Below are 26427 nucleotides of genomic sequence, written 5' to 3'. Positions count from 1 at the left end.
ATGAGAGAGAAAAAAAATAGAATCAACAAAACCAAACACTACATTTTTTTTTGAATAAACAAAACTGTCAAACCCTTAACTCGTTGACTAAAAAAGGAGAGATGGTGTAAATAGCCAAATTCAGAAATAAAAGTGGGTACATTACTACCACCCTTACAGATGTTGAAAGGATCATAAGAGAATGCTGGAAACAGTTGTATGCCAACAAATTAGGCGACCTTGGGAAATGGAAAGAGTCCTGAGGACAGAAATTACCAAGCCCCACTCAAGAAGAAATAAAAATCTGAACAGACCTATAAGGAGTAAACAAATCGATTCAGTCTTCAAAAATTCCTCAATAAGCAAAAGGCCAGGACCAGATGGCTTTATTGGCTAGTTCTAGAAATCACTGAAATAATACCAATCCTCAAAACAAAGTACTCTCCTTCCAAAATACACCCAAGGAGAGAACACTTCCTAACCCATCTTGTGAAGCCATCATTACACCAACACCAAAGCAAGACAAGACACAACAGGAAAAGAAAACTGCCAAACAGTGTCTCTTAATGTAAATACTCCTAAACTCTACAACAACAAAGGCAGCAATCCAAGTTCAACAACATGTTAAAGGGATTATACACCCTGCACAAGTGTGATAGATGCCAGAGATGCAAGTGAGGTTCAGCCTCAGAAAATCGATGAATGTAACACACTACATTTAAAAAAGAAGAAAATAATAATCTTGATGTAGAAAAAACATTTGACAAAATTCAGTATTATAAAAACACTCAGCTAACCACGGAAGGAGGTCTCTCTTCCTTGGCCCAAAAATATCCTTTTGGGGCTGTGAAAATGTAGATACAACCACCCCGGACACAAGCTGATAGTTGCTGAAGCTGGAGTTAGACACATAGGAGTTCACTATGCTTCTGTCTACTCTCATGTTCTTGAAATTTTTTGTCATAAATGCTTACATCATCACATGTAAAAGGTATATTACTTTGACTACTTTCATCAGAATAACAGGTCTTTATATTCTCAGTACACGTAAGTCATCACAGAATAAATTTGCCTTCCATTTTATGTCAGGTCATTCAGCAAAATGTACATTAAGTGCCAGTCCTTGGGCTAATGCATAAGCAATGTGTGAGAACACTGTCTTAGTGAATTTGAGCTTCTCTAAGAAAATTCCATAAACGAGGTAGCCTATTCTCCCAGTTCTGGAGGCCGGAGGTTCGAGATCGAAATGGTGGTGGATCTGCTGTCAGGTGAGGGCCGCTTTCTGGTTTCCGGACAGTGCCTTTTTCCTGTGTCCTCACATAGCAGAAGAGATGGGGTACTCTCTGGGTCCCTTTCATAAGGGCACTAATCTTATCATGATGATTCATGAGGCTCCACCTACAAAACCTAATCACCTCCCAAATGTCCCACCTCCCAGTACCATCACTTTGACCATTAGGTTTCCAACTGTGGATTTGGGGGACACATTCGGTCTATGGCAGGTACACATGGAGATGATTCTTGAATTGGAGCTTCAATCTATTAGGGTAGGAAAAAAAGCAATGAAAATACGATATAAATATACTTCACACACACACACACACACACACACACAAATTTTCATACCCAGTAAGACAGCTAATGTTTAAAAACGTACAGACAAAACATAAAATGACAAGCATTTGTTGGGTTGTGAAGGAATCAGGACAATTAAGCATTCATGGTAGAAACAGTGCAGTCACTAAGGGAACTGTGCGAAGAGGAATATAATATAGTGTAGTCACTGTAGAGAACTGTACGGAGAGGAATATAATATAGTTGGTCACTGTAGGGAACTGTATGGAGAGGAATATAACATAGTGTGTTCACTATGGAGAACTGTATGGAGAGGAATATAATATAGTTGGTCACTATGGAGAACTGTATGGAGAGGAATATAACATAGTGTGGTCACTGTGGAGAACTGTATGGAGAGGAATATAACATAGTGTGTTCACTATGGAGAACTGTATGGAGAGGAATATAATATAGTTGGTCACTGTGGAGAACTGTATGGAGAGGAATATAATATAGTGTGTTCACTATGGAGAACTGTATGGAGAGGAATATAATATAGTGTGGTCACTGTGGAGAACTGTATGGAGAGGAATATAACATAGTGTGTTCACTATGGAGAACTGTATGGAGAGGAATATAATATAGTTGGTCACTGTGGAGAACTGTATGGAGAGGAATATAACATAGTGTGTTCACTATGGAGAACTGTATGGAGAGGAATATAATATAGTTGGTCACTGTGGAGAACTGTATGGAGAGGAATATAACATAGTGTGTTCACTATGGAGAACTGTATGGAGAGGAATATAATATAGTTGGTCACTGTGGAGAACTGTATGGAGAGGAATATAACATAGTGTGTTCACTATGGAGAACTGTATGGAGAGGAATATAATATAGTGTGGTCACTGTGGAGAACTGTATGGAGAGGAATATAATATAGTTGGTCACTGTGGAGAACTATATGGAGAGGAATATAACATAGTGTGTTCACTATGGAGAACTGTATGGAGAGGAATATAATATAGTGTGTTCACTATAGAGAACTGTATGGAGAGGAATATAATATAGTGTGGTCACTATGGAGAACTGTATGGAGAGGAATATAATATAGTGTGGTCACTGGGGAGAACTGTGTGAAGACTCCTCAAAAAAACTAACCAGAATTACCATATGACCAGCGATTCCACTTCTGGGTATAGTCCAACAAATAGAAATGAAAACCAAAGACTGGGATTCAGATAGGAAGGATCCATGCACCACTGCTCCTGGCAGCACCACGCAGAATAGTGGAAACCTGGACTCAACCCAGAAGCCATCGCTGGATGAACGAGTAAACACGGTGTGGGGCACACAGATGGTGAAATGTTATCCAGCCTTAAAAAGCAGGGAAATGCTGGCACCTGCTTCCACATGGCTTCAACCCAAAAACATGGAAAACATTATGCCAAGTCACAAAAAGACAAACGCTGCAGGATTTCACGTCTGCGAGGAATCCACAGCAGTGAAGTTTCCAGAGACTGAAGGTAAAGCGAGGGCTTCCGGGCTGCGGGGCGGCAGGGGGCGCTGTCGTTCAACGGGTGCGGCGTTTCCGGGGGAGAAGGTGGACCGTTCTGGAGATGGAAGAGGTGTCCGCGGCACCACGGCGTGAATGTGCTTATTGTCACTGAACAGTGCACTTCAAAATTGTTAACATGGGCAATGTGTGTAGTTTACACGACAGTGTGTATAAAAATGCAGCATGGAATCTGCTGATGGTAAAGGAATGCTCAGGGCTGACAGGAAGGAGGAACATGAAGACGCCTCAGAACAGACACTGCCACTCATGTGAGAGGACACAGCGGCAGGCCCAGCGCCGTCTGGAAGAAAGACCGAGCCAGGAAGGGAGGAAAGAGGATTTCCGTCCAGAGCCGCGACACACAGCCCCGTATCTCTCCAGCGGGGCTCAGCCACGGGCTGCGCCAGGCCAGAGCTGCTGTCTCCATTCCAGGCTTTGCTCAAGGGACATGGCCCCATCTGGTACTGTGGGTTCCCTGCACCGTCTCCCCTCAAACCCCTGCCCGAGGCTCATCACCTCGACTTGGCTTTCGGCACTGTGCTAGGCGCTGCTTGTGCTAAGAAAACCCCGTTCTGGGATCTGAAACTGTGGTCGTTCCCACCCGTGATTTGCAGTTAGCAGACGCTGACTGGCCTCTCCCCATCACCCAGGAGGAGGCTTGGAGATTCCTGCCTGCCCCGGAAGCCAGGAGCAGCTCCCAGGCAGGACTCGGAGCTCAGTCCAGGCTTTTCCTTCATGGACTCGTTTGCATGTGAGACGCGTGTGTGCACCCACTCAGGGCTCACAGTGTGCACCCACCCACTCAGGGTCACACGGGCTCTGCATAGGGGATCCAGAGGAGGAAGATCTTCCCCGGAGGACTCTCATTGTTCCTACAAGATAACAGAAGCCCATAAGCTGCAAAAATGAGATTCAAAGCCAGGTCAGAATGAGTTTAACCGATGTCCTTTCCACCACTAGTTTTCAAGAACTGAGCATTCTGTGATCCATGAATGAACAGCTTGTAATACAGGCACGTAAATATTTGGGCCTGTTGAAGGGACGCGCACCTTAAGCATATGTATCTGTGCATACACATATCTTTAACTGGATGATTAATGCTCTAGTTATCTGGCATGAAATAACCTTAGATTTTATGTTTTCATCAGCATTTTAGAAACTTTATGTTGTATTTATCATTAGAAATCATGATGCCAAACTATCCTTATGAAATGAACATTGTAATTACTATTTGTCAAATTGCTTCAGCAACACTGAAGATGTAATTATTGGAATCACATATTGGAAAAAAATATGTGATTGCAAAGAGACAGGACAAAGGGAGGTAGCTGAAGGCAGAAAGGTCACTGCAGTTTTCTCAAGTCTTGCCAATAGACTGAAAATGGAGGAAAAGAACACATTTCATTCTGGCTAGTATCAGCCGACATCCTGATGTCAGGAGAAACACGCTTTTAAGTCTGATGCTATTTAGCTTTTCAGCAGGCAAACTCCTTCAAAAGCATTAGAAGGTTCAGCACACATATTGAATTTTAGATACCTCTCAAAACTGTCTGAAAAATAAATCTGTTTTTCTATGATAAGATTCAGCTGGTGATTTGTTAAACAATGTTTCAAGGGCTGAATTCCTGCCACATTAAACATGATGTTTCCCTTGTTATCTAGAATGTCTTTAAGAAATTCCACTATCAGTTTATAAATTTCTCAGCTAGCCCATTGAAAGAGCCAGAGAAATTAAACGATCCTTCACTCTGTCGAGAAAAGAAAACCTATGGGTACGATTGAGTTCACAAAGTACCTATCTCCTCAAATTTTCTTCTAAATATGTTTTGAAAAAGTAAAAATGTAGTAGCATGAAAGAGCTAATGTAAAAATAATGGTAAAATGTAAGAAAATTTATATTTTCTGCATGGAAAAATAACTGATTTTAATTGTTGACAGTGACGATGGAAGAACAAGACGAAAATTATCCTGGTAGTGAATTAGAAATCAGTAGATAGGAGCTGTACATTCTAGACATGGCCAAGTGATCAGGAGACCAGAGCTGGACAGGAGGCTTCCACAGCAATGGGAGTGACTTTCAGGGGTGCATTTCGGCGGAGCAGAGCAAGCAGAAGTCACCACAGTGACCCCAGGAGAGGGAGGGGAGAAGATTACATCCGTGGGATGAAGCCTGCAGAGCCCAACTTTCTGAACAAGGGGAAATACATTCTGCCATTGTCATGATGGAAAAAATCAATTAACTCATGATTTATTATCTACTTATTTATTTAGTTATTCAGCAACTGTGCTGAATGCCTGCTACGTCCCAGGGATACAATATTGGCCAAGTCAGAATAAGTCCAACAATAACAGCATTTACAGTCCAGTAAAGACAGAATTGAACAAAAAAACAAATGAACAAGTTATAAATACAGTAACTGCATGCTGTGAAGTGCTAAGGTTTGCACAGTGTGGTGGACAGTGGCCCTGGCATTGAGAGGGGCTCATGGAGACTCACCCAAGTCTGTGGGTTGAGGGTGGGGACCAAGAGCTAAGTGGCTGTGAGACCACTGGGTGCATACACCGCCTCTGGGCTGCACAGCAGAGGTCTGGTTGAAGATACAAATTTGTGCACCAAGGTGGTAATTGAAGAGAAGGGCCTGGATGAGGTTATCAGAGAAGAAAGTCCCAGGAGGAAAAAGGTACTAGAGAGAGTGCTGAGAAGTTCCAGTTCTGACCAAGTAAGCCCTGTGTGCTGGGTAAGCAAACAGAGGGCCTGGAAGGCAGAAGAAGGCCTGGGAAGTAAATACCACAAAACCAGGAGTAGAGAAGGAGGAGGCTTCATCGGAAGGCTGAGTGCCCCTGCACAGTGGAGTCAGCTGAGTGTCATAACTGCATGATGACCGTAGAGGCCTCAAGACCTTAGAGAAGATTCAGGAGTGAAGTGATAAAGGCAGAAGCAAGGAAGCCAGGAAATTCCCCAAACAGATTTACATTTCACTGCTCACCTCCTCCCATTGTCACCCGCAGATCTTCAGATGGGCCTCCTGCATGCTCTCTGCGGTCACTGCACTCTCATGGGTTGGTTCTCTGTATCAAGTCAGGTGGAATCCTTGCTTGGTTTCAGGGAAATACAGCTCTTTTCTGTAAGTGTTTATTCTCTCAACCTCAAACCACAGGGAATAATTACTGCAATTTCACTTTAATGCCACCTCATACCAAAAGCTTTCTCTGTGTGTATGACTATTGGTTGGGTATCCACCTAGTAGTAGAAACTCTAGGTGATATGTGTATGTTGGGATTCAAGAGAGAATGGCAGAGTTTCACAGAGAAGTGACCCAGCTGACGCTCTCAGCAGCAGGCTTTGATAGTGCAAGCTGCTCACACCCTCACCTGCACTTCGTGTGGTGAACAATATTAATAGAGCATTTCTGGTGGAATGTAATTTTGTTTCATATTGTTTCAATTGTGCTTCTCCTAACGGTCAATGGGATTGAACAACTTTTCATTTATTCATTGGTTATTTGGAGACATCCTTTGGTGAGTGGCCTGTTCATGCTTTTTGCCCTTTTATTGATACTTTTCTTTCTTAATTTATAAATATTATTATTACTGTAATGATTCCCTTGATAGTCATGGGTATTGCAAATGTTTTCTTTCCATTGGTGACTTTTTAAACAAATAAACTTAGTGGGGTCTTTGATCAATACAAATTCCTTTTTCTTTATAGCCAAAGCTTTTTAATCCATTTAGGATTTTCCCCTCATATTCTAATTACATAGGAGAGTATATTTCATTATCTTCTGGTAGTGTGATAGTTTTACATCTCACATTTAGATCTACAATCCATCTATATTTTATTTATTTCACTGTGTACTTCCATTTGATCCAGCACCACTCACCCAAAAGCCTTTCCTTTTTCGTTGCACAGTGCCAGCTTTGTTTTATTTATTTTATTTTATTTTATTTTATTTTTCCATAGGTTGTTGGGGTACACGTGGTATTTGGTTATGTAAGTAAGTTTTTTAGTGGTGGTTTGTGAGATTTTGGTGCGCCCATAACCTGAGCAGTATGCACTGCACTCTATTTGTAGTCTTTTATCCCTCATCCCCTTCCCATTCTTTTCCCCCAGGTCTCCAAAGTTCATTGTATCATTCTTATGCCTTTGAGACCTCATAGCTTAGTTCCCACATATCAATGAAAACATATGATGTTTAGTTTTCCATTCCTGAGTTACTTCACTTACAATAATAGTCTTTGATCTCATCCAGGTTGCTGCAGATCCCATTAATTCTTTCCTTTTTATGGCTGAACAGTATTCCATCATATATATATACTGCAGTTCCTTTATCCACTCATTGATTGATGGCCATTTGGGTTGGTTCCAAGATTTTCCAATTGCAAATTGTGCTGCTATAAAATGTGTATGCAAGTATATTTTTGATATAATGACTTCCTTTCATCTGGGTAGACACCCAGTAATTGCGATCGCTGGATCAAATGGTAGTTCTACTTTTAGTTATTTAAGGAATCTCCACACTGTTTACCATAGTGGCTGTACTATTTTACATTCCCATCAGCAGTGTAGAGGTGTTTCCTAATCATCACATCCATGCCAATATCTACTGTGTTTTAATTTTTTGATTATGTCCATTCTTGCAGGAGTAAGGTGGTATTGCATTGTAGTTTTAATTTGCATTTCCCTGATCATTAGTGATGTTGAACATTGTTTCATATGTTTGTTGGCCATTTGTACATCTTCCTTTGAGAACTGTCTATTCATTTCCTCAGTCCACTTTTGTATTTTTCAAAATTTCAGAAATGACTCATTTATGTATTTTTTATTTTATGTTAAGTTCTGGGATACATGTGCAGAATGTGCATATTTGTTAGATAGGTATATATGTGCCATGGTGGTTTGCTGCACCTATCAACCTGTCATCTAGGTTTTAAGCCCTGTATACATTAGGTATTTATCCTAATGCTCTCCCTCCCCTTGCCTCCCACCCAATGACAGACCCTGGTGTGTGATGTTCCCCTCCCTGTGTCCATGTGTTCTCACTGTTGAACTCACACTTATGAGTAAGAACATGCAGTGTTTGGTTTTCTGTTTCTCTGTTAGTTTGCTGATGGTAATGGCTTCCAGATTCGTCTATGTCCCTGCAAAGGACATAAACTCATCCTTTTTTATGGCTGCATAGTATTCCATGGTGTATATGTATCACATTTTCTTTATCCAGTCTATCATTGATGGACATTTGGGTTGGTTCTAAGTCTTTGCTATTGTGGATAGTGCTGCAGTAAACATATGTGTGCATGTGTCTTTATATTAGAATGATTTATAATCCTTTGGGTATATACTCAGTAACGAGATTGCTGGGTCAAGTGGTATTTCTGGTTCTAGATCCTTGAGGAATCGCCACACTATCTTCCACAATGGTTGAACTAATTCACACTCCCACCAACAGTGTAAAAGCATTCCTATTTTTCCACATTCTTGCCAGCATCTGTTGATTCCTATCTTTTTAATGGTTGTAATGATCACCATTCTAACTGATGTAAGGTGGTATCTCATTGTGGTTTTGATTTGGATTTCTCTAATAGCCCCCTTTTTTTTTGGAGACGGAGTCTTGCTCTGTCGCCCAGGCTGCTGGAGTGCAGTGGTGCGATCTCAGCTCATTGCAACTTCCACCTCCCGGGTTCAAGTGATTCTCCTGTCTCAGCCTCCCGAGTAGCTGGGACTACAGGCACACACCACCGCGCCTGGATAATTTTTTTGTATTTTTAGTAGAGACGGGGTTTCACCATGCTGGCCAGGCTGGTCTCAAACTCCTGAACTCAAATGATCCACCTGCCTTGGCCTCCCAAAGTGCTAGGATTACAGGCATGAGCTACTGCACCCAGCCAATAGCCCACTTTTTGATGGAATTGTTTGTTGTTTTCTTACTGATTTCTTTGAGTTCGTTGTAGATTCTGGATATTAGTCCTTTGTCAGATGTATAGATTGTGACGATTCCACTCTGTGGGCTGTCTGTTGACTCTGCTGACTGTTCCTTTTGCTGTGCAAGAGCTCTTTAGTTAAATCCCAACTATTTATCTTTGTTTTTATTGCATTTACTTTGGGGTTCTTGGTCATTAAATCCTTGCCTAAGCCAGTGTCTAGAAGGGGTTTTCCAATGTTATCTTCTAGAATTTTTATAGTTTCAGGTCTTGTATTTAGTTTCAGGTCATTATATTTCCCCACTTTATGATTTTGTTTTCTTTGCCAAAGATCAGTTGGCTGTAAGTATGTGGGTTTATTTCTGGGTTCTTTATTCTGTTCGATTGGTCTGTGTGCCTATTTTTATACCAGTACCATGTTGTTTTGGTGACTATGGCTTTATAGTATAGTTTGAAATCAGGTAGTGTGATGCCTCCAGATTTGTTCTTTTTGCTTAGTCTTGCTTTGGCTATGTGGGCTCTTTTTGGTACAAAATGAATTTTAAAATTGTTTTTTCTAATTCTGTGAAGAATGATATTGGTATTTTGATGGGGATTGCATTGAATCTGTAGATTGCTTTTGGCAGTATGGTCAAAGACCTCTACAAGGAAAACTACAAAACACTGCTGAAAGAAATCATAAATGACACAAATTGAAATACATCACATTCTCATGGATGGATAGAATAAATATTGTGAAATGGCCAGCTTTGTTTTAGATGAAGTTTCCCTGTGTGCTTTCTTTTCTCCTGACTCTTCATCAATCTGTTTTTAATCCCTTTCACTAGTGCCACACTGTCATATGAACTTACTTTTCCAATAAATCTTGATATTGGGCAATGTATATTCTTATCTTTGCTCTTCCTCAAAAATTTTTGCTATTCTTGTTTCTTTCTGTTTCTACATAAATCTTATATTAGCATGTCTGTCATCAACACACAAATAAAAATAGCCAATTGGAATATAAGGAGAATTTTTACTCTCATAATATTACCTCCTCCAATTTGAGAAAATGGTATGTTCTTTCATTTGTTTAGGTCGTCACCCACTTCTCTCAATAATCTTTTTATAATTTTGGTATAGAGGTGTTACACATATTTAGATTGTTTTCTAGATAGTTGATAACTTTTGATACTATGGTAAATAGCATGATTAAAAATTTCTTATATTAAGTGCTAGAAAATAAAATAATTTTTGTATAGTGACATTGTATTCAGCAAGCCTAACTCACCTAAATTATTAAATTTGATAATTTATAGAAAATTACTTTTATAACCATGTGTTATCTGTAAATGAAGATACATGTATTTCTTTACTTAAAACATTTTACCATGTATTTACATGCCTTATTTCACTGACAAGAAACTCCTATAAAATGTTGACTAAAATTGTTAATAATAAATATCTTTTTCTTATTCATGATCTGAAGATAGAAGTTTTTAATATATTAATATTGGATCTAAGATTTGTTTTGGGCTCCAGTGATACCATTTTTCAGAGAAAGAAGGTAATTTTTATAGCAAATTTTTACAAGGTATTTAAAAATAATTAATAAATATTGAATTTTATCAAAAATGTTTTTATCATTTACCTAATTTTTATTTTATTTTCTTAATATATAAAAATACATTAATATAAACTCAGTTTTTATATTTATCTATTTTATATATCAAGGAACCCATTTTACTTATATTTGTTTGTCATATTTGAATCCACATTTAAGATATAAATTGTCCAGTAATCCATATTGTCAGATTTGTGAATCAAGGTAATACTGGTATCATAAAACCCATTGCAATGAATTCTATATTTTTCATTTTACCATGAAGAATTGGTATAGTCTTGGTTTTGCTGAGAATTCTCAGTTTGCTGAGAATGATGGTTTCCAGCTTCACCCATGTCTCTGCAAAGGACATGAACTCATCCTTTTTTATGGTTGCATTGTATTCCATGGTGTATATGTGCCACTTTTTCTTTATCTAGAAATACGATTTGAGCCAGCAATCCCATTACCGAGTATATACTCAAAGGTTTATAAGTCATTCTACTATAAAGACACATGCACACATATGTTTATCACAGCACTATTCACAATAGCAAAGATTTGGAACCAACCCAAGTGCCCATCAATGACAGTCTTGGCTATTTATTTAGTAAAAGTTTGGAAGAATTTATCAACGAAGCCATCTGACACATGAATCTACATTGCAGTAAGGTTTTAATAACAGCTTCTGTGTCTTTAAGAGCTAGGTGTCTATTCAAATTTTCTATTCTTGTATAATTTTGATGTGTGATGTCTGCCTAGGAAATTGTTTTATTCAAATGTAAATATATTGACATAAACTCATTCAAAGTTTCCTCTTATGGTAGTTTCTATTTTGCTTGCTGGTGACCACTTGATATTCCTCATATTGGTAATTGAGGAATACAATGGAAAGAAGTACATATCTTATACTTTACTTAAGAAGAAGTCTCTAGGGAATCCCCAAGACAATATGAGACAAAAACAAAAGCACAAGAGAAATATGAAGCATCTGGCATATATAGTTAGAAAACAAATAAACACAATCCAGATCCTAGCCAGATTAACATAGAATCTCACAGTAAAGATGTTTTTGCCTCAGTTTCTATTATCTGATAATTATATCTGGCTTTTGACAAACTAAAATACTATGTGATAAGCTAGAAAGTAAGAAAAAATAGTCTAAAGAGACAAACATGAAAATGAACTCAGATATTGCATGGATTTTAGAAGTATTAGAGTATTTAAAGTAACTATGAATAATATGTTAAAGGCTGTCATAGCAAAAGAAGGCAATACTCAAAATTAGTTGGACAATGTAATCAAAGAGATAAAAATACTAAGAAAGAATGAAAAAGAAAGGCTATCAATCGAAACACTCTAATAGGAAATAATGAATGTTGTTGATGGGCTCATCAGTGGAATGGATTCTGCCAAGAGTCAGTGACTTAAAAATATGTCAATAGGAACTTCACAATAAAAATGACTGAAAATTTTACAACAATAGGAATTCGAGAACTGTAGAAAAATTTCAAAAGGTATATGTAACATATGCACAGGGGATGGAAAAAGATAATCCATACTAATACTAATCAGAATAATACTGGACTAGAGAAATTAGCTTAGGACAAAGGTGACTTCACAACAAGAAAAAATGTTCAGAGATCGGGGCATTACATGATACATGGTTCACTTCTTCAGTAAAGCATAGCAACAGTAAACGTGGACATACCTAACAGAGCATCAAATTATGTGAATCAACACTCAACAGGACTGAAAAGATAGAGAGACGAATCTACTACTACAGCTGGAAAATTCAACACCTCCACTTCAGTAATCAAGAGATACGGCAGGCAGAAAATCAATAAGGACATAGTTGAACAGAACTTGAACAGAACCATCAGCTTGCTCTAATTGCTGTCTATAAAATACTCCATGCAGCAATAGTAGAATACACAATGTCCCACTCACGGAACATTAACCAAGATGGCGACATGCTGGCCTGTAAAGCACACCTTAAAAATATCAGAGAATACACAGCATATAAAGTATGTTCCCAGATCACACTGTAATTGACTGCAAATCAGTAGCAGAACAATAGATGGAAAGAAAAAACCCGAATATTTAGAGATTAAACAGTACACACTTAAATACACATGAGTCAAAGAACTTTCAAGAGAAATTTTAAAATATTTTGAGCTAGATAAAATTGAAATACAACTTATCAAAATTTGAGGGATGTAGTGAAAGCAGTACTTAACAGGGAAATTTATGGCATTAAGTGCACATCATAAAAAAGGAAAGATATAAAATAAATAATCTAAGCTTCCGCCTTAGGAAGAAGAAAAGAAGAAAGGCCAGAATGATCATCTGGACATGGATTAGGAGTGGAGAAACCAGTGTGCACCCATGTGGACCTCAACATAGATTCCATAAAGAAATATTTATAGAAATATGTATGTACATGTGTAGATTCCTGCTCTGTCACTCACTAGGGCAATGACATCCCAATTTCAAAGATAATATGAAATACCCAGGTCTTTGCTTCAATTGCTAATCTCCAGTAAAAGGAACCAGGGCTTCCCAGAGAAATTGTGGATTCTAGGAGTAGAACAGGAAATAGACAAGGTAAGCTGGGGGCACTTTGTAGTGCTAGAAAATTAATAACTGCTGAAAAAATAAAAATGAACAGCCACATTGCCGGGGCATGTCAGGGCCACAGGAGCCAAAGGAAAGATCTGGCCTGCAGCTGAAACTGGAATGATTAAACAATAATGACAACAAAAAGCAGCATTGGTTCATAATCCAATTTATAAAATAAATATGAGTTTATAGTGATATGAACAAATGGGTAAATATGTAAATATTTAACAGACAAATCTCCCTTGCAGAGGAATTCCAAATAAGGTGGCAGTCTCCATGCTCTTAAAGGAGAAGAGTGTAACTCCCACTGCATAAGTGAAGGCCATGCATAGTGAATTTGCTCCAGTGAGTCTGGAAAGTGGGACAAGGGAGTAACTTTCCTGTGGAGAAACCTGGCAGAGGCCACGACCGCCAAGTGAGGCGGGTGCTACAGTGATGAGTCATTGACCAAAGGTGCCTTGACAGAGTGTAATAAAAATAGCACTTTACTTCTATGGTCTTCTTCCCCAAATTCCATAATCCCAATCGGATCATCAGAAAAACCCCAACTGAGATAAATTCTACAGCATACCTGACCATTACTCTTCAAAACTATCCCAATCATTGAAAACAAGGAAAATCTGAGAAACTGCCAGCGGATAGAGGTCTAGGGAGATGTGACAACTGCATACACAGTGGCATCCTGGATGGGGTCCTGGAACAGAAAAATAACATCAGGTTAGCAACTAAGGCATCCCGAATAGGCTTTGGACATTATTAGTCAATGATTATTATGATGCAAACATATGATCATTATGTCAAGATAGGGAACACATCTCCCATCTTGTCAAATAATTTATTGAGCATATTTATCAATTGTTAAGTCAAGTCTGTCTGATAGCTTTGTTTGATTTCTGATCTCCTGATGTTTGATTTTTATTGATATTAAATGTCCTGATTGTGCGGAGTCAGTGCAGTCTCTGTGTGTGCTTGGTGACATCTGAGTGAATGTCACACGCTTGTGTAAATGATAGCAGAGATAATGGGGGCTCCATATGATACCATCTTTCCCCAAAGTGGAGCCATTTGACACTGGCTGGTGGCCCAGCTAGAGGCAGATGATGTCTGCTCACCAAGGACTGAGGTCACCCAGCTGTGTCTCAGCCTCTCTTTGAGGGAACCCTTCTTCTCACTCACCCATGCTTCTAGGGGGTCACATTTGGAGCTCCAGCTTCAGCCCCTTGAGATTTAAAGTCAGTTTCTGTTCCTCAGACTCGTCCCCTCTTCCCTCCAGGGCCAGCATTCACTACATCCCTGGCCACATCAGCCCTCAGGGATTTGGTCTTTATGGGGAAAGACAGGAAGAGTATTTTAAGACATTTAAAGTAGAAAATATTTTTGGCCTTGGGGAAAAATGTTAAGGGTCTGAGAAAGAAAAATAGCCTTAGATTCCTGGCGACATTGGCTTCCCAAAAATGGCAAATGTTGCGTGGAGAAGGAGAGAGATCTTCCCCGTGAGCCAGCAGGACAGTCATGAGGGCAATGCCTTGGAGGCATGTGAGAATTGGGTAAATTCAGTGGCACACACTAGTGATTTGAACAACAGTTTATGGCTCTCTCCCCTCTCTCTTTATTTTTTCTTTACAGTTTTATTCCCTCTGGTTCATATTATCCTTTTTTTCTAAAACTAATGTGATTTTTGAAACAACAGATGTGATAAACCAACATTAAATTATGTTCCCAAATTTAAGAAAAGGTTTAGGAGAAAGTAGTTTCATAATCAATGTTTGATAAGCACAATCATTTTTTAACATGTAAGACTTTACCAACTTAAATCTAGACAGTACATTAAAGTTTAAAAGTCCAGTTTGTAGGGGTGTATCAATAGTCAAATTAATAATTTAAAAGTTTCTTTATTTCTGGCATAATATTCTATTTTTATTTTCACTTATAAAACATACTATACGTTTGTATGCAAAATGTAAGTTGCCAATACCTTTGTTGAGTTTTGAAAACATTTATTAATTAAGGAACATCAACATATAAAATTATCTTCTAAATAAACTTTATGTTGATCAGTAATTTCTGGATCAAATTAACTTTAAGCAAACAAGAGAAATATGTACAGCTGTCACAGTGTAATAAAATAAAAAATGATCATTTCATGGATTTGAGTCAACTGGACATTTTCTGCATAGTTTATAATGTACAGAAGCTGGAAGATGCATGTCTGATACATTTCCTGGGAATAAATGTATCATCTCTGAAACTCTTATGGCTCCGATAAGGAACTCCTCATGGTTGCTTTGGAAATTCCACTTAAGATGAAGACAGTGTTTTCTTTCCTCCAATGTGATCAGCAGTGCTGGTAATCAATATATAATTACCAGGCTTCTCATGCCTGTTTCTAACAGACTAACACTTTTCTAGGAAATGCTAAGCAACTTGAATCTCACTCCTGGAACACAAGCCCCAGCCATATGGATAACAAACATTTATCCTGTTTATATGGGAAGTCATAGGAACACATGGTTTCCTAACCAGGACATCAAGGTCTTTGGAGGAATCTTGTAGCCTGTTCCTGGCACAGCTTTCTCTCCCCTCCTTCCTAGGCCACCAGAGCTGGCATGGAGCCAGTGGGAAGGTGGCATTTCTGCTCAGCAAGCAAGTAAGAGACGCCTGCCCTTGGCAACAGAAAGTTCTAACGAGGACCCAGGTTTCTGAACAGCTAGAGTCTCCGCGTTTCTTCTGATTATGGTAGAAAATAAAGCCAAAAAAATAAGCCTTTATAAAAACAGCATGGGTGTTTTTGTGATAGATTTCTAAGGGGTAAAAAAGGCAACTACGTTAGAAATGTGAGCCTGGCAAGAGGGAAAAGCTGGCATTAAGGACCTGCCAAAATTCTAAATTCACTTTCCTTTCTATGCCAGAGTGAATTTAAAATAGATATATAAATGTCTGTTTCATTTATATTCTTTAGTGAAAGCCAAATACATAAGCAAAATAAAATTTAAAATACTACTATTGAATAAACAATTTGAATACCCCTATGAAGTAAGACATAATAGAAGCTTGGACCCTCCCTTAAAGTAAATGGAGGAGGCTGCAGAGAGAAGGCTCTCTCACCAAACTGCAGGAGAAAAGCATAGTCCTCCGGCAGGAAATGGAAGATGGTGACTTCAGGACATTTGTCAACTAGGGTTTTCACAAAACAGCTTTATGTGGCCTTTTGAATAAATGCTGTGCATGGCTGTGTGGAGGAGGTATTATTAGGAGGGGCTGAACTCTTAAAATGATGAAATTGAGTTTACTGTAAAGTTGTAGAGGTGAAGCAAATAAAAATAAGCTTCTATAAGTTATATGGGAAACAGAACTTCAAAATCAAGAGAAAGAGAAGTTTTAACTTCCTTACGTCTATTTGTTTAGGCTCTCTAGTGGAGGTCGGTATTAGCACACACTACGTTAAACATCTTGCACAGAAAAACAAAGTCAGCATATTCTCTGTCAGCCAAAGGAAAACAGTGGAGTAAACCAGTGATTACTTAACACACATTTTTAAAACAGCAAACTATTAGACGCAATGTGGAGTATATTTATGGTCTGTTACATTTTACGAAATGGTTTTATTTGGTTTATTTTTAAAATACTTGTCATTTTAGCAATCTTCTGATAAGATGGTACATTTAAAAGCTCAGAAAAAAACACACATGGAATGATCACCTTCTCCAGGAGCAATGAAACCCAGCCTTTCTGGTTTCTTTCTTTCTTTTCACTAATGAAATCATTACAATTTTGTTAGGTCTAATTAAAAGACCAACAAGGCATTTGGATGGAAAAAAAGGTATCAAGTTTTGTGTACTTTTGATGTGTTTTCTACAGCCAGGACCAAGCCCTTGAAAACAAACTTCAACAAAGAAGCATAATTTCATAATGAAGAAAAGAAAGAACCCCGTAAATACCTAATTCCAGACTTTCCTTTGTCATAAAGTCAGTGATCTTCATGCACACAATTTCACATACAAATTCCCATTTTTTATTTATAATCCCTTTCTATTTACTGAGGAGGTCATCTCCTGATGTGGTTGAAAATACGTTACTCTGTAACTATGATTTTTCTCATGATAAAAGTGAGATGCAGGACAAGTCAGCTATTATTATGGGATATATGCGGATGTGCTGGGATGGAGTCCTCCACAAAAAATCACGGGGGCAGAGCACGCTCTTAAGTCTCGGAGCTTCCTACCTGAGAATGTTGATTCTGAGTCACTACAGTGGCTTCCAGGAGTTGCCAACTTTTAAAAAATTGTGTTCCACTATTCCAAATCTGGTCTCCTTCTTTGTTGAGAAAGATGGAAGGCAGATGGCAAGCATGACGTGGGGGCTTCTGTAGGGGCTCTTACTGTGGGGTAATCCTTGATAAAAGAAAAACTTCAGCCAAATTAAATTTAAAAGACTTTGAGCAATGAATGAATTGTGAACCAGACTGCCGTCTGAGCCAGAGTAGGTTCAGAGGTTCCAGCACAACCATTCGGTGGAAGAAGATTTATGGACATTGAAGGGAAAGTGACCTACAGAAAATGGAAGGGAGGGACAGAAACAGCTGGATTGGTTATAGCTCAGCATTTGCCTTATCTGTCTTATTTGAACACAGTTCGAACAGTTGACTACACTTGATTGGCCGAAACTCAGTGGCTGGCACAAGTGTAGGCTACGGTCTACGTACACCTCTCCTTGTTATGTTCATGATGTTCAGAAAAACCTTTAGGCTGAACTTAAAATCTCTAAGGAGGTAGCTTTAGGCTAAACTTGATTTAACACCCTCAAGATACCTGATTCTTTTGCAGATTTGAGTCAGGATGGCTTCAGCCTAAGGAAGAGCTTGCTGGGCTCCTCGTAAGTGTGGGAGGTTGGAGGAGCCCCCGCCTGGGGTGAGTGTGGGAGGTTGGAGGAGCTGCTGCCTGGGGTGAGTGTGGGAGGTTGCAGGAGCCGCCGCCTGGGGTGAGTGTGGGAGGTTGGAGGAGCCGCTGCCTGGGGTGAGTGTGGGAGGTTGGAGGAGCCGCCGCCTGGGGTGAGCGTGGGAGGTTGGAGGAGCCGCTGCCTGGGGTGCATGGTGTGTAGCTGCCCTGCTGAATCTTCTTGGATACTGTTATGGGATTTGGGGGGGGGTGTCGTTTTTCTGGCTGGAAATCCACTCTGTGGCTGGTGGGGCCTTTGCCTGAGTTTTGCTCTGGCCTGCTGAGCTCTTTTCGCCCGCTTGGCCTGGCAGGCTGCACTTGGCTCACACTACCAGCCTCGGTAGTTGAGAGGGCAATATTGCCCACCTGTGACTCTGGGTGGCATTTTCCCGCCAGCCAGTGCTGCAGGCCCCAAAGGCTGTGGTGTCAGGAGGGCCATGGCACAGGGGCTGTGTGGGGAGGTTCTGAACCATGGAACGTGGGCAGAAGTGGTGTAGCCAGTGCTAGGCCAGGACCTTTCCACTTTCTGCACCATCTCCCAGCCCTCTTCCTCCTATAGAGACAGCCGTGGAAACCTCAGGAGGCTTGGCAGACCCAGACTGGATGTGTCCTGAGCCAGAAAAGGCATGTCGCCACTGAGACCCTGGTCTGTCTCTATTTCCACAGCCAATATAAATTACCCTCAGCAAGACAACACCAGAGAGAAACGCTTCCACCACGCTCAGAAATGGTTCCGGGGGCTAGAGATTGAGACAGTCTCCAGCCACTGTGCAGTTCTTCAGTATTTCAGGGCCCACAGAACAAAGGGGCTAATAGGAGGCCCAGGAGTTACTGCTGCCCCGAGGAAAGAGAGGATTGTCTCCCGTGCCCAGAGGCCCCGTGGAAGTGGTCCTAACTTGCCATGTCCAGGATAAAAGCCAGGAGAGGCCCACACAAGCCCCAGGCAGGAGGGACTCCCAATGGAGCAGCCACTGAGGATGGAGAGTCCGAGAGCTGCGGGGCTGATGGGGGCCCAGGGGCAGTGCGGAGCTGCATGTGGGTTCCAGCTGCGGCCACACGACCTGTGCCAGGCACAGAGGCAACAGAGGCTGAGCACGTTCCCCTCCCACACACCAGAGCACGCGTTCATTGCATCCGCTGTCTCCTGTTTTCCTTCTAACATTACACGTAAATGGATGCCTTTTCATAACTTATATATTTATATATTTCTGCTTATTATATTTCTGCTTATTATAACCTACCCAGTCTCAGGTATTCTAGTATATCAGCACAAAACAGATCATGACATCCTGTGTCTCAAAATGCAATTGAGGTTTTCCAAATTTCTGAAAATATTTAAATAGTTTTGCTTCATGTGCTCAGTTTTCTATATTTGCTGGTTTTTTATAGGAATATTTCTCCTGAATGTGGGCACTGCCATAAATCATTCTTTATCTAACTCACTGAATTAGTGGATCCCTCCCAAGACCTCTATTTTGATTTGCTGTGTCCCACAAAGTTAGATAATCCCAAGGCCAGCATGTGTGTATTCCTAGCCAGGGATTCACCTATTTATGGAAAGTAAGCTGTATTTCTTCCCAAGCCAATTTATATAGTTTTGCTTGTCATTATATCATTTAACTGAATTAAATACTAATATTCATAATTCCTGGGCAAGGACTAAATTGATACTCTGGAAAGATTTGCAAATATTGGAGTACATTTTGATTAAAGGAAAAGCCAAAATAAATACATAAATAAATATGTAACTTAGAAATAGCCTACACTAAGATAATTTTTCAAGTGTCTTTAAAGTTATGTTCACTTTGAATTGGAAATCTCTGAGAAACATTTTAGGTGAAGTTTAAGTAGCAAAGACTATTCCTACCTCTAGTCATCAACCCATATCAAAGAACAGAAACAGCACCTTTATTTAAATATTGGCCAGTGAATAATTATTTGTATGGTATATATTTCTAATGTTCATTATATTGATATATCATTATTATTATTCTTTTCTGTAAGTGACTTATTGAACTCTGTTTCTAAATACTTTTTGGTATTTTGGAGAGAAGGGAGTATTAACAGGAAGGATTTATTTAATCCCTTCATCTGTATAACAAACAAAAATGACACTGGACTATGACTTCTTCTGGCCTCTAACATGGGCGTTTCATCAGCTGCCATGATTTTGCCAAGTGACTATTCGGAAATAATGACATCTATATTAGTCTGTTTTCACACTGCCATAAAGAACTACCACTACCAGAGACTAGGTAATTTATAAAGAGGTTTAACTGACCCAAAGTTCCACATGGCTGGGGAGATCTCAGAAAACACAATCATGGCAAAAAGTGAAGGGAAGCAAGGCATGTCTTACATGATGGCAGGAGTGGCAGGGGAAGTGCCACACTCTTTAAACCATTGGATCTCGTGAGAATTCTCTCACTATTATGAGAACAGCATGGGGGAAATCCACCCCCATGATCCAGTTACTTCCCACCAGGTCCATCTCCTGACACATGAAGATTACAATTCGACATGAAATTTGGGTGGGGACACAGAGCCAAACTATATCATTCCAACCCTGCACCCTCCCAAATCGCATGTCCTTCTCACATTGCAAAATCAACCATACCTTCCCAACAGTCCCCCAAAGTCTTAACTAATTCCAGCATGAACTCAAAATTCCAAGTCCAAAGTCTCATCTGAGACCAGGCAATTCCCTTCTGGCTATGAACCTATAAAATCAAAAACAGGTTAGTTACTTTCAGGATACAATGGGGGTACACGCATTGAGTAAATGCTTCCTTCCAAATGGGATAAATTGGCCAGAATGAAGGGGCTACAGACCCCCATGCAAGTCCATAATCCAGCAGGGCAGTCATTAAATCTTAAAGCTCCAAAATAGTCTCCTTTGATTCCATGTCTCACATTGAGGGCATGCTGATGCAAGAGGTTGGCTTCCAAGGCCTTGAGTAGCTCCACCTCATGGCTTTGCAGGGTTCAGCCCCCACAGCTTCTCTCATGGGCTGGTATTGAGTGCCTCCAGTGTTTACAGGTACACAGTGCAAGCTGTCAGTGGATCTACCATTCTGGGGTCTGGAGGATGGTGGCCCTCTTTTCACAGCTCCACTAGGCAGGGACTCTTTGTGGGGGCTCCAAACCCACATTTCCCTTCTGCACTGACCTAGCAGAGCTTCTCCATGAGGGCCCCACCCCTGCAGAAAACCTTCTGCCTGGACATCCAGGTGTTTCCATTCATCCTCTCAAATCTAGGAGTAGGTTCCTAAACCTCAATTTTTGCTTTCTGCAAACCAGCAGGTCCTACACCATGTGGAAGATGTCAAGGCTTGGGCTTGCACCCTCTGAAGCCATGTCGCAAGTTGTACCTTGGCTCCTTTTAGTCATGGTTACAGCTGGAGTGGCTGGGATGCAGGGCACCCTGTCCTGAGGCTGCAGAGAGCATCTGTGCCCTGGGCTTGGCCCACAAAAACACTTTTTCCTGCCAGGTCTCTGGGCTTGTGATGGGAGGGACTGCTGTAAAGGTCTCCAACAGGTCCTGGAAACATTTTCCCCAATGTTTTGACTGTTAACTTTTGGTTTCTCATTACATATGCAAATTTCTGAATGTGGCAGCTTGAAATTCACCCCAGAAAATGGGTTTTTCTTTTCCTACCACATAGTGTCAGGCTGCAAATTTTTCAAATGCTCTGCTTCCCTTTTAAACATAAGCTCCAATTTTAGATGATCTCTTTGTAATGCATATGACTATATGCATTAGAAACATCCAAGTCACATCTTGAACACTTTGCTGCTTAGAAATCTCTTCTGCCAATCATCTCCCTCAAATTCAAAGTTCCACAAATCTCTAGGGCAGAGGCAAAATGTCACCAGTCTCTTTGCTAAAGCATAGCAAGAGTGACCTTTATTCCAGTTTTGTGTAAGTTCCTTATCTCCATCTGAGATCACCTCAGCCTGGACTTCATTGTCCATCTCACTATGAGCATTTTGGTCAAAACCATTCAACAAGTCTCTAGGAAGTTCCAAACTTTCCCACATCTACCTGCCTTTTCCTGAGCCCTCCAAACTGTTACAACCTCTCCCTGTAACCCAGTTCCAAAGCTGCTTCAACATTTTCGGGTATCTGTATAACAGTACCCCATTTCTGGTACCAATTTTCTGTATTAGTTTGTTTTCACCCTTTTATATAAAAAACTGAGACTGGGTAATTTATAAAGAAAATAGGTTTAATTGATTCATAGTTCTGCATGGCTAGGGAGACCTCAGGAAACTTACAATCATGGTGAAAAGTGAAGGGGAAGCATGGTATGTCTTACTTACATGGCAGCGAGAGAGAGAGAGAGTAAGGTGGGAAGTGTCACACTTTTAAACCATCAGAACTCATGAGCGCTCACGACACCAGCATGGAGGAAATCCTCCCCCATGATCCCATCACCTCCTACCAGGTTTCTTCCCTGACATGTGGGGATTACAATTTGACATGAGATTTGGGTGAGAACACAAAGTCAAACCATATCACCACCCAAAAAATAAAGGAAGCAATACTGTGTTTTCCATCATCATTACATCAACACGTGCAGAAAATATTTGTAAATAAACAGTGTTGGTCTCATGCACTAAAAAGAAGAGATTAAAAGAGGACCCCCTGAGAACAGCAGGAGAAACACCTTTATCCTTAGAGGAGGCAACATTCCAGTCCTAATGGTTGGTCCTTATTAAGCATGTGCCATGTGTCTGGCACAGAGCTGGGCATTTAAGGCATTTCATCCCAAATCCTTAAAACCACCCATTAGAAAAGTATTATTGTTCTCATTCTCACACAGGCAAGCTGAGGCTTTGATAATCAAAACTAGTATTCTAAGGTCATTCCAAGTGAGAGAACTCACATCCACATAAAATCTTCCCTGATCTAAGGTCCATTTTCTTCTTGATATTCCACACGCTTATAAAATTTGAGAGAAGAAAATGGAAAGAGAACCAAGTTCTGTCTGTGCTCAGTGGTACCCTTGGTGGTGTTGTGGGCCAACTTGTGTCCCCAAATTTATATGTCAGGGTCCAAACCCTGCATCTCAGAAGGCTACAGTGATTGGAGATGAGGCCTTTATAAGGAACGTGAGTTAAATGAGTATATAAGGGTTGGCCTTGATCCTACGTGACTGGTGTCCTTACAAGATCAGAACACAGACACACACAGGGGGCTGACCCTGTGAGGACATGGGGAGGAGACATGTCTGCAAGCCGAGGAGAAAGGCCTCTGAAAGAACCAACCTGTCAATGTCTTAATATTAGACTGCTGGCCTCCAGAACTGTAAAGAAGTCAGTTTCTGCTGTTTAAGCTGCCCAGGCTGTAGTGTCTCATGATAGTGGCCCAGGAAGTCACACAGTAGTGTAGAATGTCAGTCGGAGAACCACATCAATTCCTACGGAAGGACCACTTCACATGAAGATTAGCATAAACTTCCCTGAATTCCAACATCATTACAAGACACATCAGTCTAAACTCATCAACATATGTCAAGATGTGAATTTGAACCGAAGAGAAATGTACACTGGGCAGGTTAAATCCTGCCAGCTTCATTCTCTGTGTGTGTGCAAATTTTTGAACACTAATTTTTATGTCAGAGAAACTGCCCTAACAATCAATGAACTCCAAAGGCCGATCTGCATATTAAAGGCTCAGGAATAATCCCCTGCTGATTTTGGCTTCTCATCTCAAACAGGCATTTCATACTTGTACCATCCATCCTGGGGACTTCTGTCTCTCTGTGATGCCAAGAGAACAGCAGGTACCCCTAAGTGAACACAGGGTAAACCATAGCCAGCAGGGTAGCCTGGGCCTATTAATTCAGTAAGAATGAGCTATAATTGCTTTAAGTGGAACTGGAAATGTCACTGCCATTTAACAACTGCATTTAAAATTATGCTTGAGTGAGCTATAGTGCATTACAAACAAGTAGGATGGTAAACCCCAGTAATCATTGTCCAGAGCCTGGGACACCCACAAGTCTTCCCTACCTGCCCTGAATTGTCAGAGAAAATAAAAGTGGCTGCCTTGAAGGTAGCCAGAGGCCTCAAGGTCATAGGAGAGCAGAGATTTGCCCCTGCTGGCTCTCTGAGAGGGTTGCCATAGAAACAGGAGGAAAGATGAGTCCAGCCTGTATAGGGTGGGCACAGCCAGATGGCCAGGCATAGAACAGACACGGGCAGGAAGTTGTAAACCTTGCCTTCATGTCCCTAGTGTGAGCCATTTTCAGTGATCAGAAAAGTTGCTTTGGAGTCCTTGATATTTCTAACCCATTGTATTAGTCCATTCTCATGCTGCTTAAAGAACTGCTCAAGACGTGGTTATTTATAAAGAAAAGAGCTTTAATTGACTCACAGTTCCTCAGGAACGGGGAGGCCACAGGAAACTTACAATCATGGCAGAAGGGGAAGCAAACACATCCTTCTTTACATGGCGGCAGCAAGGAGAAGTGCCCAGCAAAAGTGGGAAAAGCCCCTTATAAAACCATCAGATCTCATGAGAACTCACTATCAGGAGAACAGCATGAGGGTAACTGGCCCCATGATTAAATTACCACCTATGGTGTCCCTCCCATGACACATGGGGATTATGGGAGCTACAATTCGAGATTTGGGTAGGGACACAGAAAACTGTTTCACTGATTAAGGAGGGTTAGAATAAAAATGCTATGAACAAACATCCTGGAATTTCTGGAGGCATTAATTCAGAGGCTGAAAGGCCATATTTGGGCAAAACCCTCAGATATTGCCTCCTCAGTGGGTTACTTTTGGAGAGAAATGATTATTTCCTAATAATTTCCTAATATACAAAAGAATTTCCTAATTAGAGGAAAAGGGAGGGATAGCTTTTTTTTGGGTAGGGAGGGGCACATCAGGGAAGAATGCATCTGAGTGCTGGTGAAAATCATACCAGCTTTGGAATTGGCCAAGTCAGACACCAAACCACGCTTCCAGCGCTCATGAGCTATTATGTCCTTTCAGGCAAAGGATGCTACTTCTGAGCCTCAGTTTCCTCATGTGAGTAGAATCACCTCTCCCACAGGGCAGCATAGAAGCATTTAGGGGATGTGTCCATCTCTGGGCATCTGTTTCCCATGGTGGCCAAGTCAGCCCGTCTAATGTCACTCTCCTGCAGGGGAAATCTATAGACAAAGAACAAATATAAAACTAACTCCCTAAAGGCAGTGAATGGGGATGAAAAGCATGGATTATGGAAGGGGAGTGTGATGTGTGGAAGAAACAAAGGGAAAGAGGGTTTTTATGGTTTTTAGCTTAGGGGTGAGTCTGACGCCATGCAATGCAGAGTTGCCAAAACACTAACAGAAAACCCTTGGTCTTTCCCTCCTGAAGAAACTGGGAACATGCCTGCTAAAAATTGAGAAGGAAGGGGAGAATCAGAGACAGAGAACCCCAAATTCTGTGTATAACTTCTGCCCAGAACTCAGTTGACATCTGAACCTTGAATGTGTGACGCAAACTCCACGAAACACAAGGATAAAAGAACCAAACTGAGAATTCAGCTGCGGTTCAACAGGCATAGTTTGCAGTTTGTCAAACCAACTTAATGGCCCCATTACACACACACACACACACAGACACACACACACACACACACAAATGGAAAAAATAACAGAGCCTAGACTCTCCACGACATGACATTTGCAATGCCCAACAAGTCATGCTAAATGATCCACAATTGCAGAACCAGGGAAGTGCGGCCCACTCTAGCGAACAGACACACTCAGAATCAGAACAATCCCCTTACTGTGCTCAGAGGTGGGGCTTCCTGCCGTACCCCTGCTCAGTGATGGGAATTAGGGCCTGCAGCCACTGCCAGGATGAATCCAGCCTTGCCGCGATTTTACAGCTGCAGCGAAGGACAGTTCTGCAATCGTGGGAAGTCTAATGTTCAGTCTTCATCTAATAAAGGAAAAAAAAGAATGAGAGAAAAAAAAGAAGAAATCATGCTAAAATTTAACAACATAAATTCACACAATCAAGAAATTTATTAAACACAAGCAACATGAATACAAAGAAAACTAATTCTAGGCACATCGTAGTAAAACTGCTGAAACCAAGATAAAGACAATATTCTGAAAACAGAAAAATGACACAATATCCGTGGGAAAATGAGGATTAGAAACATCACTGCTTTTCTACAACAAACTATGGCAGACAGAAGGCTGTGGAATATCTCTCACGTGCTGAAAGAAAAGAAAGAAAAACAGTATTCAACGACAATTCACAGC

General features: G+C 40.6%; 1 protein-coding gene across 4 annotated transcripts in view; it reads right to left on the bottom strand.

Annotated features, from left to right (window-relative positions):
- Positions 1 to 26427, bottom strand: part of LOC140713282 (uncharacterized) — a 35673-nt gene that overhangs the window by 4689 nt on the left and 4557 nt on the right. Inside the window, exons 2-4 of one of the 4 annotated variants that reach the window (XR_012095167.1) lie at positions 25944 to 26098; positions 17440 to 25320; positions 10660 to 13911 (exon numbers count right to left, since the gene is read on the bottom strand). The gene's annotated coding sequence lies outside the window, so the exon portion shown is untranslated. Of the gene's footprint in view, positions 1 to 10659; positions 13912 to 17439; positions 26099 to 26427 lie in introns of those variants that run through there. The other 3 variants (XR_012095168.1, XR_012095166.1, XR_012095165.1) reach the window with 3 other exon arrangements.

Source organism: Chlorocebus sabaeus, chromosome 14 (assembly GCF_047675955.1).
Source record: "Chlorocebus sabaeus isolate Y175 chromosome 14, mChlSab1.0.hap1, whole genome shotgun sequence".
Classification (NCBI taxonomy): Eukaryota; Metazoa; Chordata; class Mammalia; order Primates; family Cercopithecidae; genus Chlorocebus; species Chlorocebus sabaeus.
The sequence above is the reverse complement of the archived record's forward strand: the minus strand, read 5'-3'. Positions and strand labels throughout refer to the sequence as shown.